We start from the raw sequence: 14030 nt of genomic DNA, 5'->3' as shown, positions 1-14030 counted from the left end.
CGCGAGCCACAACAACTGAGCCCACGAGCCACAACTACTGAAGCCCACGCACCTAGAGCCTGGGCTCCACAACAAGAGAAGCCACCTCAATGAGAAGCCTGCGCACCACAATGAAGAGTAGCCCCTGCTCGCTGCAACTAGAGAAAGCCCACGCGTAGCAACGAAGACCCAACGCAGACAAAAATAAAATAAATTAATTAAAGAGAAAAACTTCTACTGTGTCAAGATATTCATCAAACATTGTGCTTGTTAGAAAGGACTTGTTCGTTTTTGCTTAGAGATGAAATAGCTTTTATTATTCACACACATGGACACATGTATTGTTTCAGGAAGTACCAAAATCAGATGGGCAGATTACTAGATAAACTCAAAGATTGGTATTTTGACTAAATTAGCAGTTTCTAAACGTCAAGTAGATTAGTTTATCCCCAGTCATTGTTCTGCAACCTAATTACAGACTGTCCCTTCACAATGTTTAAATAAAAATATGCGGGGAAATAATCTCATAAATTAAAAAATAGCAATCTCTATTAAAGAAAAAATAACAGGTAAAAAAATTTAGATTATGTTCTTAACCTTTAGAAATTAGACTAATACTCTTGAGTCTTGAGTCTTCACCCCCCTGTACAATGCCTCTTAGCCTTTGTGGGACTGAATGAATTTGGTGTCAGAGTCTATACGTATCATTTTCCTCCATGTCATTAATAATTATTTGCATAAGGAATCCGTTTTATACTATAAAAGTAAGTTTATATTAACAGTGTCTCTATGACTTAGGACATTTACTAGAACAGATAATACTCTTGTAGCCATGTTGCTATTTAGATTTCCAGTTCTTTAATGGGGTTCTTAATGGCTTCATGAGGTACATGCGCTTCTGAAATAGTCATTGAGATTTTGTACATGGTCCAGTTTCTGGAGTGAAGCCCCAAATCTTTAATCAGATTCTCTTGGGAACACATGTCTTATTAGAGAAGTTAAGAATGATTTAGAACACCACATGAAAAATGTACATATAATTCCGCAATATGAATTTGGCACTTTGCCAAAGGGAAGAGCATTACTGGTAGATGAATAAAGATGTTTACCACGCTACTCAACAAAATAAGGTAGATCTTTCCATCAAACAAAAACAATAATACAGGGCTTCCCTGGTGGCACAGTGGTTGAGAATCTGCCTGCCAATGCAGGGGACACGGGTTCGAGCCCTGGTCTGGGAGGATCCCACATGCCGCGGAGCAACTGGGCCCATGTGCCACAATTGCTGAGCCTGCGCGTCTGGAGCCTGTGCTCCGCAACGGGAGGGGCCGCGATAGTGAGAGGCCCGCGCACCGCGATGAAGAGTGGCCCCCGCTCGCCGCAACTAGAGAAAGCCCTCGCGCAGAAACGAAGACCCAACACAGCCAAAAATAAATAAATAAATAAATAAATAAAATTTTAAAAAAACCCAATAATATACACTCACTGTTCAATTCAGTGCCAGTGTTGGCCTCCTTTTGGATTGAAATGAACAGTTTCATACTGTGTCTTTAATCTTATCAGAGACCCCTAAAGTAAACAACAGCACAGCATGAGAAACCTTGGTTATGTAACTCTTACTACTCTCTCAGAAACAGCAAATGTCACTTTCTTATAAGCCCACCCCTAAATCATCAGGACTACCTATTCACATTACCGGGATTTTCAAACTAGCAACTAAACATTGTAATAAACGGTTTACGGTTTTTACTGGTGAAGTAGTACTATTTGACAAAGCACGCCCATCTGGGTTCTATTTATTACGGTCCTTGACATATTTTATTATCATTACTTTCTCACTTGCAAATTCTTCTCAGAATAAAAAATAAATCGGGGGCAGAACTCCCACTTAGAGGAACTCTACTTAGAAGCAGCCTCGGAGATGCCCCTGAGGCTGGGACCTCCAGGGAAAGCAAGAATTCGCCGCCCGGCAGAGCTCGGCCTCCCCCGCGCGCCGGCGCCCACGGGCCTAACCCCGGCCGAGCGCACGGCCAAGGGCACCGGGCCGTAGACAGACTCCGCGGCGCTGCAGCCCGACCCTCCTACCCCGAGGGCTGGCCAGCTTGGCCTGGACTGTCGGCGCGGGAGGCGGGCTCGGGTGGGGGGTCGGCGAGCGCGGGGGCTGGTGGGGGGAGGAAGGGGGGCGGGGGAGGCGGTGCCCCCCGGCCAGGCCCCGCCCCCGGCGCGGCTACACAAGCGGCGCCCACCTGCCCAGCCCGCCTTCTGCAGCGCGGCGGCCCCGGCGCTCGTCTCGGCGCGGACCAGCGAGGCGGCGGCCGCTCCAGCAGCCTCCCCGAGCCGCGGGCCCCGACACTCTCCAGCCGCTCGCCCACCCACGGCCCCTCGTCGCGGCCCTCGCGCTGCCGCAGTAAGTTGCCGAGGGTCGGGCGGCGCGGAGGGGCCGCAGGCGAGGGGCGGCCTGGGCGCCGAGCCGGAGGGGAAGGGCTGGGGCGGAGGCGCCCGGGGCCGCGTCCAGCTGCGCGCAGCTGCCCGGAGGCCGCGCTCCGGCCCCTCGGAGACGGAGAGTCCCGGGGCCGCGCTCCGGGCTTCGCCTCGCCCCGTGCGGCGCCCAGGAAGTCGGGATCCGCGGCCGCCGTGCGGGTCGCGGGGGCCGGTAGGCGGCCTGGCACGGCGACGCCGCGGGTCCCTTTGGCCGCCCTGGTCCCGAGGGGCCCTGGGCACCCTCGTGCGGGAGGACCGGCCGGGCCTCCGCCCCCGCCCTGCGTGCGCACTGGCGGGTCCCCGAAGTCGCCTGCCGCTCTCTTGAGGCTCTTGGGTTACATATAGGACACCGCTCGGAGCTCTGGAAGTCTTTCCACACCCTGACCTGCCCGGCACTGGTAGGACAGGTAAAAGGGCCCGTCGTGCTGTCTGTTTGGGGTATTTCTTAAGTAAAGGTGCAGTTTTAAACCCTTTTGAGATGGGCTATACTCTTTCAAGCCTATTTCATGCCGCCTTCAACCTTGAACTCCAAATACCATTCTTGACGTTTAGGAGCTCTGCCGGTCAACCCCACAGTACCCGTTCCTCCGGAGAGCTTTGCAACTTCTGGGTATGCGTATATCCCATCCAAGGACTAACATTTTCAGGGATTGTATCTTAAAGATATTGAAAAGAAATCCACTCACAGAGTTATATAAGTCTTTTGAAGTGCAAACAGTACCCAGATTTCAGGAGTAAAAATGTTCAAATATTCCAACTCTCAAATATGTATGCAGAACTGCCTAAAAAAGCGTTTACGACTGGTGATAAGATTTATCTAGTCGTTTCTACAGAAACACTCATCCTTTTAACTAGGGGATATCGTCGGATTTTATTCAAGCAGAGCTATCTGAATCCCGTCGGGGACTTGAGATACGAAGTTAATGTGTCTGTGGCCTCTGACTTGATGCTTTTTTATGCTTGCCCTAGGCAGTCTTTAGAACTTCTGTCACTTCTCTTCCCCCTCAGCATTAATAGTAATTATTTCCTCAGGAAATTGCAAACATTTGTGCTTGTGATCTTCTTCTAGAAGATGTACAGGGTAAAAATATGCTAATTATATGTTTATGGTTGCTTTTTCCTTTTTGTAATATTAAATCCTTTTTTCTTTTAATCGCACTAAAGCTGGACATGGAATGATTTTTTAGTGAAATAGAACATATGCATTTTTATTTCTTCTTGAAAAGTTGCTAGTTAGCTACTCTGGATGACTCTGGAAGCCACATTATTTATTAGGAGTTTTCAAGTTTCCTCCGTTGCCCCTCATTTGGTTTCTGCACTGTGCCTTGATTAGGGGAATGTCATTTACCTTAGTCTTTTTGGGTGTGCCGTGGCCTTGGAGACCAGAGTAAAACTCTGCATGGTATCTGCAAGGATTCAATTTGCAGAATCCTTGGCCTCGTTTAGCTTAACCTGTTACTAAAGCCCGTTTGATTCCAAAGTCTCTAATCATTATCCCTGGATTTAGAGGCTGGAAGGGAAGACATGGTACCTGTTGGAGTTTTAAAAGTCTGAAAATACTCTGGAGTTTTTCGTCTTGTACGCTCATGTGTTTTTGTTATTGGGACATATGTGTCTGAAGGATTTTAAAGTTCATGTTTCTTGCTTTCTACTGCAAACCTGCTCACCTTCTCAGAGTGGAGGTGCCTAGTCTCCTTTCTAGGTGGCCCACCTTGTTCTCTTCTCAGGCTGCCTTGCTTAATTTATCATGGGTTCTCCTGGCTCTTCTGGCCAGACCTGGAGCCCTTGTCTGTGGCCATTCCTTCTGTTTTTTGGCCCTGCTTTTTCAAATGGACTCTCCCTCATAGTCTTCCTTTGTGACTTCTCTATTTAGCTTAGTTTCTGTCTTCCCTTCTGTTTTGTTATATTTGCTCGCTGTTCCATATACCCATATCTGTCTCTCTATACATGTATGTATTTTTTAAGTGTTCAGAGCCATCTGCTGGTTTTATTCTGATGCCCTTCAGTGACCAACTTTCAAAACAGAACCTTGAAGATACCGGTAGGTTGCTATTTGTTTTATTATTTCCCCAAACAGGATATGAACCCACTGATTTCATGGACTGGCTTCTTGTAGACTACTTACTGCATGTCAGACATTTAGAACAAAAGCAACATTTTCAGTTGAGTATATTTCTGAATATTCACATACTTAGTAAGGTGCCCATTTGGATGTTTTGGCACCCAACTGAATACTGAAAAACTCAGTTAACTAAGATTTCAGTTACATGATACCTCTTGTCTAAATGATTTTGAGGACTTAAGTGGTTAACTTAGTCCTACACCTTTATCTGAATATTCAAAACCATGTAAATATAGCCTGGATAAGAAAAAAAATAATGATATTGTTCTTTTCATTGTTTTCTGTTTTAATAGCTTTTCATTCTACAGCCTAACACAATGTCTGGCACATAACATGTGCTCCTTATTGTTGAGTGAATGCCACTGATTTTAATACTTTAAAAAAAGGTGTTATGTCTGTCTTCAAAGGTATATTCCTTCATTGGAAAGTACTGAGTCCCTACTCTGTACTCAGCATTAGACATCGAAAAGTAGTGTGCAGCTCCAATTTTGGAGAGATTCTACAGTTATTTTTATATTCCGGAAACCCTCCATTGATGGATTTTAAGAGTAGTTATTTATTTTGTTGTAATTTTATGTAAAGTAACAACACCTATAAACAGATGACTTTAGTACTCTCTACACCGGGAAGCAAACAAGGAACACATTCTCTGAAATATGAAGATGATGTTACTTTCTGTTCCATCGTCAAAAGCACACGTGCTTTGGCGTTTTTGTTTTACTGGTAGTAACAAATTTGTCCTGACTCTTATATTTTCCTTTCATTGCATTTCTGGCTATTTTCTAAGAAGTGGTGTCTGTGGAAATGTTGTAGATGCTATGGACAAAACCAAAGCAACAACTGGGGGTTCATTTCCACCAGACTCTAGTTGATCAAGCTCTAACTAGCTGAGTTCAGATAATCAGAGCATGATTTACCTATTAATTTTTTTTGTCCAATTTAGTAAAAATAACTGTTATATATTAATCTGTGGAAACAAGCAGTATGCTATTATTTTTCAAGTGCTTGTGGACTCTTTTAAACCTTAAATGTTTCTGAGAATGGCCTCTGCTGCCATTGTTAACCTTCTCATTGGTAAGTACAATTAGTGTTGACTTAAGATTTGAGTTAATGTGGTTTTTGTTTAAAAGTCTGGATTTGAATATGTGGGTCACATCTCTTCTGTTCATATTTAGACTTTTACTTACAATATCTCTCCTCAGAAAAGTCTGTGGTTCTCGGTTTTTCTGGGTGTGTACGAACATGAATGGTTTGTTGAAAATCTTGAAGTTTCTTACGTCCAGGATTGAAACATCAGCTGGGGTGTCCTATGTGATGGCTTAGTACTGCAAATGTCATGTATTTAATTTTATGCCTTCTCCTTATCCCACTACATAAATAAAATAAAAAATACAAAAACAAAACCCATACGTTCACACCTATTCTAGTGCTGCATACTAACTAGCGCCTCTCTTCAGAACTTGTATCATCTGGGATTCGGCAGTGAGGTGGATGAGATAAGAACATTTCATAACCTTTCTTCTAGGAGTTTAAAAAAAAAAAAAAAGCCCTGACTATGTTATATTCATTTTTGGAATATTTTATGAACAATACACAACAAAGAATTTTTATGTTCCTTGTTGATTCTTGCTAGTTTTTCCCACAGTTGTGGGGAAAATTCTTTTCTTTCCTTCGCCCACTCTGGTTTCATCAAGGCTTTTAAGTCTTCATACAGTCATACCTAATACAATGCTGTTTATGCCATCAAAGCCCACTTCCTTCCAGTGGAGACCTAGTGCTCACCGTGGATAGAGCTTGATGTCGCCAGGGATGCTGGACGATACTGTCATTAAGATGCTCTCATTTTATACTTCCACTGTTGCCCATCGTTTTTTTGATTTTAATGGATCTTTCCATTTAAAAACAGATGCTTGTCTTTTCAAAAAGTCAAGTTTAACATAAACCTTCAAGCTCACTTTTTATTCATTCTACTCCTTTGTGGGCAGAAAGATGTTATCTGAGTTGGTAACTTATCATAATTAGAAGATAAAAGTTGACGGGTTAGGGTCTTTTCTTCACTTGGCTCTGGATATCCAGCTGTCATCTGGTAAATGATGATAATGATGATAGTCACTAGCGGAATTAACAGTTATTATATATTGAACCATAAGGAAAAAATTGGTTCTCTTGGCATGTTCAGCCTTATTTGTTTACTTTCTCAATGTGAACTCGGGGAAGATTTTTCAGAATGCAATTCAATTTCTACTTTAAAATAATCACACTAAAATCTCTAGAATTTGAAATATATTTGAGTGGTGGGATGGGAGGTCATCTCTGTATCACATGCAAACTGTATTTTTCCAAAGTATGTGTATCCTTTGGATTATCTCCCTCACCGGCCCCCATTCATCCTGCTGGTTTCTTAAAAAAAAAAAAAAAAAAATGCATCCATTTGGTGGAAACAGCTGGATTTGATTTTTGTGAAACTAGCATGCGAAATCATAGTTTTTAGCAATTGTATGTGCAAACAGATTACTGAATACTGTTTTGATACATTGGGATTCCCTTGGAATAGGAGATATGACTTTGATTCTAAGAATATCCTAGGAGATGATTCATTTGGAGTCTTCCATGATCGGAGGTTAGATAATCCATTTTGGATGAATATGTGTTATAAATATATACAGCCCAGATCGAGAGTCTGTAGAGAAGCGAAGAATAAATCAATGACTTGGTCTCTGTGGGCTTTGACCACCAGTGAAGGAGTCAACAAGTACACACACAGTAGGAAGAGAATGATAAGGCTGCCATTTGATTGAGCCATACACAAAGCTGAAGGTATCAGGAGGAGAGGTAACAGTCTGTTCTAAACTTCTCTTTTTTATAATGTGTGTTGTGTTCCTGACATAGACTAAATGTTCCATAAATTTAAGGTACTATTGTCATCACCATTACAGTTACTATTATTGCTGTTAAAACCACTATCACTCTTCCTCCATTTGCTCTTTGGTGAAACTTGGGTCACTTAGACTTGAGTTCTGGCTGAGCATTTATTCACAAAAATTTGCATTTGGGAGGGGGCAATAATACTTATTAAACATTTGGCAGAACTGTCTGTCATTTATTACCCTGACACTCAAGAAAATTATGATGTTTAACTGAGAATTCAAACTATTCTGAAAGGTCTTGGAGGAAAGTTAAAACACATTAGGAGATCATATTTTAGGTGGAAAACTTGAAGAATAAAGTCATTCCAAAAGTGCAGTCAAATTAAGAACATGAGATTATCTTAACTTCTCACTCTGACAGTTGAGTGTTACGTTGGTTAAGTTTAGTGCATTTATACAAACTTAGTGAGTTTAAAACCCATAAGGGGCCTGGTCAGGAATATAAAAATCGTAAGAGGTCTTCAGCCATCCCTCCCACTTTTGCTTCTCCTGCAGGAGTCCCTCTGAAATCCAGGAAAGCAGTCCCAGCTACAGTTTAGTGTTGGTTCCAGTCTTGGCTTTCAGTTTAGAATGGACAAAGGACTGATAAAAAATGCTGGTTGCTGAAGAGATACTTTTCTATTACTTGTTAGAGAGGGAAGAGTTCTTTTGTTAGAAGGAAAACCATTCAGTTCAGTTCCTACCATTGACCTAGAAGAAGAAAAAAATGTTCTAAAAGAAATTATATAACCAAAAATATATTTACTGCCATCTTCAACATAGCTCTTCTATTGTACAAGGAGGGTTTTTAATGAAGACATGGAACTGGGTATCACTGCTTCACCTTCCAGGTTTCAGGCTCTTGTGAATGTACCTTTAAAAAAAAAAATCTGATAATTGTTCCCAAGAGGTGGTGTGTGTGTTGGGGGGGAACAGGCAATTGATTTACATTCTCAGTGTAATAGGCAAATCTTTATTTAAAGGAATCCTGGGGTGAATCCATTTCTACTAGGTAAAAATCACTTCATAGGGTGTTTGTTTACTGGACCTCAGATGCTCAGAATTCCTTTAATCATAATTCTTTGTTTGCAGTACACTTTGTCATGCCATTATTGGCTCATGTATGGCCAATAAATATTACCCATTTTAGATTCTTGGGTTGGGTGGTGGGTGGATATTCACTGTATTATGATTTTAAAATGATATATGAATAAATAAAATTTAAAATTTCCCCTAAATAAATTAGTAAATAAAATTTCCACAATGTCTCCTTTGTGTTTTTCCTTCAAGTAGAGAACATCTGTACTGAATGAAATTTTCCTTTCGTTCAGAAGGACAGCTTTCTTTAGACAGTGATTTTTTTTTTCCTCCTAAAATTCCTTTATATTCACTTCCATAACATTCCTGGTATCTTGAAGCAAAGGATACTTACTATTTTTCAATGGGGTTCATAGTCCACAGGATATTTGCAATTTGCTTAGGTGCTTGTCCTGATAAAAATCCAAATGAAAACTTCCTTATAGTTTGTATCAACTTGGACATGAATTCCTCTGGGAAAAGCCTATGTCCAAAAAAATTCAGGCTACTCTGTATAGATTTTTTTATGTGCTTTAATTATCATATTAAAGAACACAATTTTCTACTTGTATTTCAATCCAACACAAAGATTTAAGTGGTTTATTTAATTCCGTTGTAATCTGAGCAATTGTTTGGGAGATATTTTCGTGAGACTTAGAAGGAGCCTGGGGTGAGCTTTGACACTCCATCCTGAGGGCTTATTAACATTCTAGAGTGTTTGGGCGACATTAGGAATTTACCTTTGTTCCAAGGCAGCGCATGCTAGAAAACGAAGTCAAATTGACTATGATTAATCAGGCAAAGTGAGATTGCTGTTTCAGCTTTTAGTTTTTGACGTTTTGCGGTGATCTGGACTTTCAGGAAGGAGTTGACAGAAGGACTAACAACCTTCATCCAAGTGTAAAACTTACTGAGAGTTCAGTTTTTCATCCCTTTGAAATTAAAGGGCACTGCTGAGTTTTTAGTGCGTCTCAGCATTTGGAGTAAGTATTGAGCACCAGCTCCGTGCCGTGTGAGCATGTGTCTGAAGAGGTGAAGGAGAGAGGCCGGTGGGGCTCCCACTTTAGTCTCTATGGAACTTCATGGTGTTCAGAGTGAATAGTTTCCTCTCTTTGGCTTTTTAACCTATACTATGAATTTACATAGACATATTTGGAGGAGAAATTCAAGGTCATATTCTTTTTCGTAGAATCATATTAATGTTTACAACATGAGGTCCATGCTGTTTAAGCGGTCCCTGAAATGTAGCTGTGTACCTCCTAAAAGACTGGACAAGTGAATCAGGTGGGAGAACTAAAGAGATTCAGGTTGAAAAAGAAAAGATTACATTGACATATGTCTTTTCTAATGAAAGGCTTCATGACAAGCTTCATACAGTTTTGATCAACTGTATTTGAACTAATGGCACTTACAGTTCTTTGGTATAAGTACTATAGTACTTAGAATTCTTTGATATCCAAAATATCAAAGATGTCAAGTTCTTTTGATTCTAATAATGTCTATACTTCAGTAGAAGAAAGAAGAACCACACATATGCATGTAAAATGCCCCTACCCCATGGGAGTTCAAGAATCCCTGAATTCCAACCAGTGGACACCTAGGGTTTCTGGAACCCAGAATAAGAAAGAACCCTGCAATTCAGAAGACATTTCAACCCGTGGGAAAACTGTCTTAGGAGAGAACACTTTGGGGCAGGATGGGGCCTTCCCGGTCATACGTCCTTTCCCCTTGTTGATATCACATTGCTTGTGGCCTCCGAGGAGGGGCTGAGAACGGGCTCAGAGGTGGGTGGGGCAGTGAGATGCTCCGAGTTAAAGAGCTTGGACAGTAACGCGGTGATGACCATTCCCATTTGTGCCGTGGTGGAAGCAGTTCCCTGGCCTTGAAGGGACACTTTGGACTTTAATTGTCACCAGCATCAAATTCCTCCAAAATTCTCAGAATTCTTTCCTCCAAATTCTGAGATTCACAGATGTCTATGTCTACCTATGTTCCAGGAAATAAATTTGATTCTACGTTAAGCTGAGATCATTGAGTATGTATAATATATACACAAATGGGAAGAAAAAGAAAGAATGGATAAGAATAATCCATGCTCTCTTTCCTTATCTAAAATTGGAATACCTTTCGAGTGACATTAGAAATCCAACCTTATGGCTCAATGTCAGTCTGGCATGGATCTTCTTGTAGAAATCTCTGAAATGTAATAAACTTATAGTTTAATAGAACTAAAGAGGTCATAATAAAGACGTAAGCATCACCGCAGAGCCTTGTCGGTTTTCAAAGTATAAAATAACTAACTGAAAGCTTTTCCTTTTACTTGTCATGTTTGTTTAATAACATGCCTAATGAATAATAGCAAAGCAGAGTGAAGAATTTTTAAGTTGGTTTCTCTACTGAAATTCTTATCCATTGCCAAACTTGCTTTGTAAGTGGTTAAGATCTGTAAGGTTTTGTTGCAAAAAGGCCCTCTTTTACATGCATTACATTTGTGACATAGTGGTTGTGTAGGTGGAGTAGGATGTGTGTGCAGTATTCATCAAGAAAATAGCACAAAGCACATTTACAGGCCATGGAGAAACAATAGCGGGTGTTGATAAAATTTGTAGTACTAGAGCTTTGAAAACGTGCCTGTTGTAAACTCTCCTGAAACTTAGAATTCCACCTTTAAAACAAAATCATTTTTTCATTAGATGACAGTACATGAATAAGGCACTGCAGCCTGGAAATTTGGTTCTACCATTGTAAAAATGGTGAGACACTGTTGTGATAGCAGGTTTTGTATTCCATTCTCTAAACTTAACAATATACCGAAAGCTGTCTTGTGGGCAATTTCTGAAGTTTGGAAGCTTTCGCCTCCAGCCCCCGTGGTCATGGACAGTTACTGAGTTCTTGGCTCTAAGTATGTACCAAGCACGGTGCTAGGCAGGTTTGGAAGGGAAGTAAGCTCCTGAGAATGACATTTTAGAGCTCTCTTTTAATAGTTAAGAAAGTGAGATCTTAAGAGTTGTAACTCATCTGAGGTCAAGACAGCTAGGAGCAGAGTGAAGACTTGATTTCAAGCTTTTTGACTTAGCAAAAGCGCTGATTTATATCAGGCCATTCCGTTTTTGTAAAAGCAAATCATAATCACTATAATACACTACTTAGGTGGTAGGAATTTTATAAGTGGGGATCAAAATACAATTTTAACTTGAAAGTTTTTAATTTTAAAATTTCTTAGAAATTAACATATTTGAATAAGACATTTTAGTAATAGCGACAAGCTCGTGATGTGAACAGTTTTTATTAAATAGCATATTTTAGCCCCAAAATGGAAAAATGTAATCTTAACCTAAAAATAAAAAGACTTTACATATGGATTCTAAGCCATCTAAAGTCATTAGGATTTATACCTCGTAAGTGGTGCTTTTAAACTAGTTCTGTTTGGAGTGCTGTTGTGCTATCTTTCAAAAAAAAGCTGTTTGAATTTTTACTTTTTCTGATTATCATAGCTAACAGATGGTTTGCACTTAGTTCAGTGAACCAAACAAAAAAAGAACAGACTTTGCATAAAATTTCTGTTGATAGTGCATTTTATCTCACTGAAATGGATCATATGAACTTTCTGAATAATGAATAGCATATTTACATTATTCTGATCTTTTTTGCTACAGAGTAAGAAAGAAATGTGAAGGACAAACAGCCTAGCATTATCATTTTAAAAGTTATTCTGCTGAATTAAAGTATTTTTCTATTCTTACTGCATTGCTAATGCTGGGTATGTTCCATGCGCTGCTTGCAAAAAATTGTTCCAGTGACTTTGAAAGCATAAGGCACTATTTATCTCATTGAACTACTAGAACTGGTAGTAAATTAATTTTTATAAGGGTTTTAAGCCTTAAAGTTTCAAGAACCCACATCATTTTGCTAATCCCAATTTTAAAAGAATTTAGTAGAGTTGCAATCCAATATTTGACTTTCTATTGATTCACCATCACCGGCCTGTTCATAGTTGTTGGTCGATGCTTGTGTGTGGTGGGAAATGTGTACGTGATGGTGGCCTAAGGTGGGCAGGATGGTATTACCGAAGTGGTGGTAACTTGACTAGTGAGGAGTGCAGGTAGCAGCTGTAGTAGTTGGTACCAATGGTAATTGAAAGCTCAAGAGTCTTTTGTTTTAGGAATGGGGCTTTACTTCATCACATACAATTTTAATTCATTACATATTAGACCAGAGAAATCAGTAAAGTGGAGCTATATAATTTCACTTCTAATTTTGTATGCATGAATCAGAATTCAGACTGTTTTCAAGAATTGGAAGAAAGGTGCTCATTTTATTGAACTAAGTATAATTTCTGTTGAGTGAAATAAAAGGGGAAAAAAGAATGCAAAAATCTTTATTTTTTTGCCCTCCCAAAAATGATGTGTGTAGAATAATGTTTTCAGGCAGAGAAAGTAATTTTTCTCTAGTATTCTTGTCAACAGAACTTCTACTGCAATTATTTTCTGAATTGGATTTTCCATGTCTTTAAAGGCATAATATATGGCATTGCTAGTTTAATAAATCATGAGATTCTAGGCTCAGAAGAAGCCTATATATTTCATTTTAAGCAGAACCATGCCTAACCATTCCTCATAGGTGTGTGTACTATGTAAGAGTGAGCTGGAGATTGTACATGTGCAGACATAGCTGCAGGAAAGTCAAAATTTCCTAACTAGGATCATAAATAATAATATTTTCATATTTAAAAACAAAATGTTGAGACTATCTATAACTGAAGAAAACAATCAGCATTTTGTCCTTAATTTCTTAATCCCAAAACGTCTATGTAACAGTGTAAGTCAAAAAGGAAAATCCTGGGCTTCTCTCAACCCACAAAGAGCATGTAAATATCAAAGACACATAATAATCTTGATTCTTCCCTGCAAGAGTACACGCTCTGCCCTTACAGGATTGCTTGGGAGCAAAGTAGCTGAGCACATTCATGAGGCTTCCTTTACCTCACAGAGTCTCCCGTTGATTTGGTCCCAATTCCCTGGGTACAGGCATGTGATACAAATGAGTGAAACAGGTTAGTGCAAAATAGTAAGGAATGGTTGGGAACTGTGGTGAACCAGAGAGCAATCAATTTTAAAAATACTGTGTGTCCCAAAAACATACACTGGGAGTTGGGAAGAGTGACTGATAAAACATTTATACAGAACCAAGCAGAGTTCCTGCCATTGTGAGAATGTCACGTTGTGGAATGAGACTGCAGCCCAGAAAACCCATATTTGTATCCTAGATCTCTTTAAATATGTCAGAACACACTGGCAAATGAAGCAATTCCAAATCTATTTTCCCTTCTTAAAAAGACACATAGAAAGAAAGAGGTTGGGAAATATCCATATAGTAGCTATTGATGGGAGTTGACTCCCATCAATTTTCAGGTTTTCCAGATTTCCCTATTATCTTAAAGATACTCTGAGCGGAAGCAAAATTCA

The 14030-nt window shown here is 40.0% G+C and overlaps 1 protein-coding gene across 3 annotated transcripts in view; it reads left to right on the top strand.

The window, feature by feature from the left end:
• The first annotated feature begins 2202 nt into the window (after positions 1–2202).
• SLC7A2 (solute carrier family 7 member 2) overlaps positions 2203–14030 on the top strand; it is a 71809-nt gene continuing 59981 nt past the window's right edge. Inside the window, exon 1 of one of the 3 annotated variants that reach the window (XM_068532392.1) lies at positions 2203–2386. The gene's annotated coding sequence lies outside the window, so the exon portion shown is untranslated. Of the gene's footprint in view, positions 2387–2527; positions 2868–14030 lie in introns of those variants that run through there. The other 2 variants (XM_068532395.1, XM_068532394.1) reach the window with 2 other exon arrangements.

The sequence above is a fragment of the Eschrichtius robustus genome, chromosome 21 (genome assembly GCF_028021215.1).
Source record: "Eschrichtius robustus isolate mEscRob2 chromosome 21, mEscRob2.pri, whole genome shotgun sequence".
NCBI lineage: Eukaryota > Metazoa > Chordata > Mammalia > Artiodactyla > Eschrichtiidae > Eschrichtius > Eschrichtius robustus.
The sequence above is the reverse complement of the archived record's forward strand: the minus strand, read 5'-3'. Positions and strand labels throughout refer to the sequence as shown.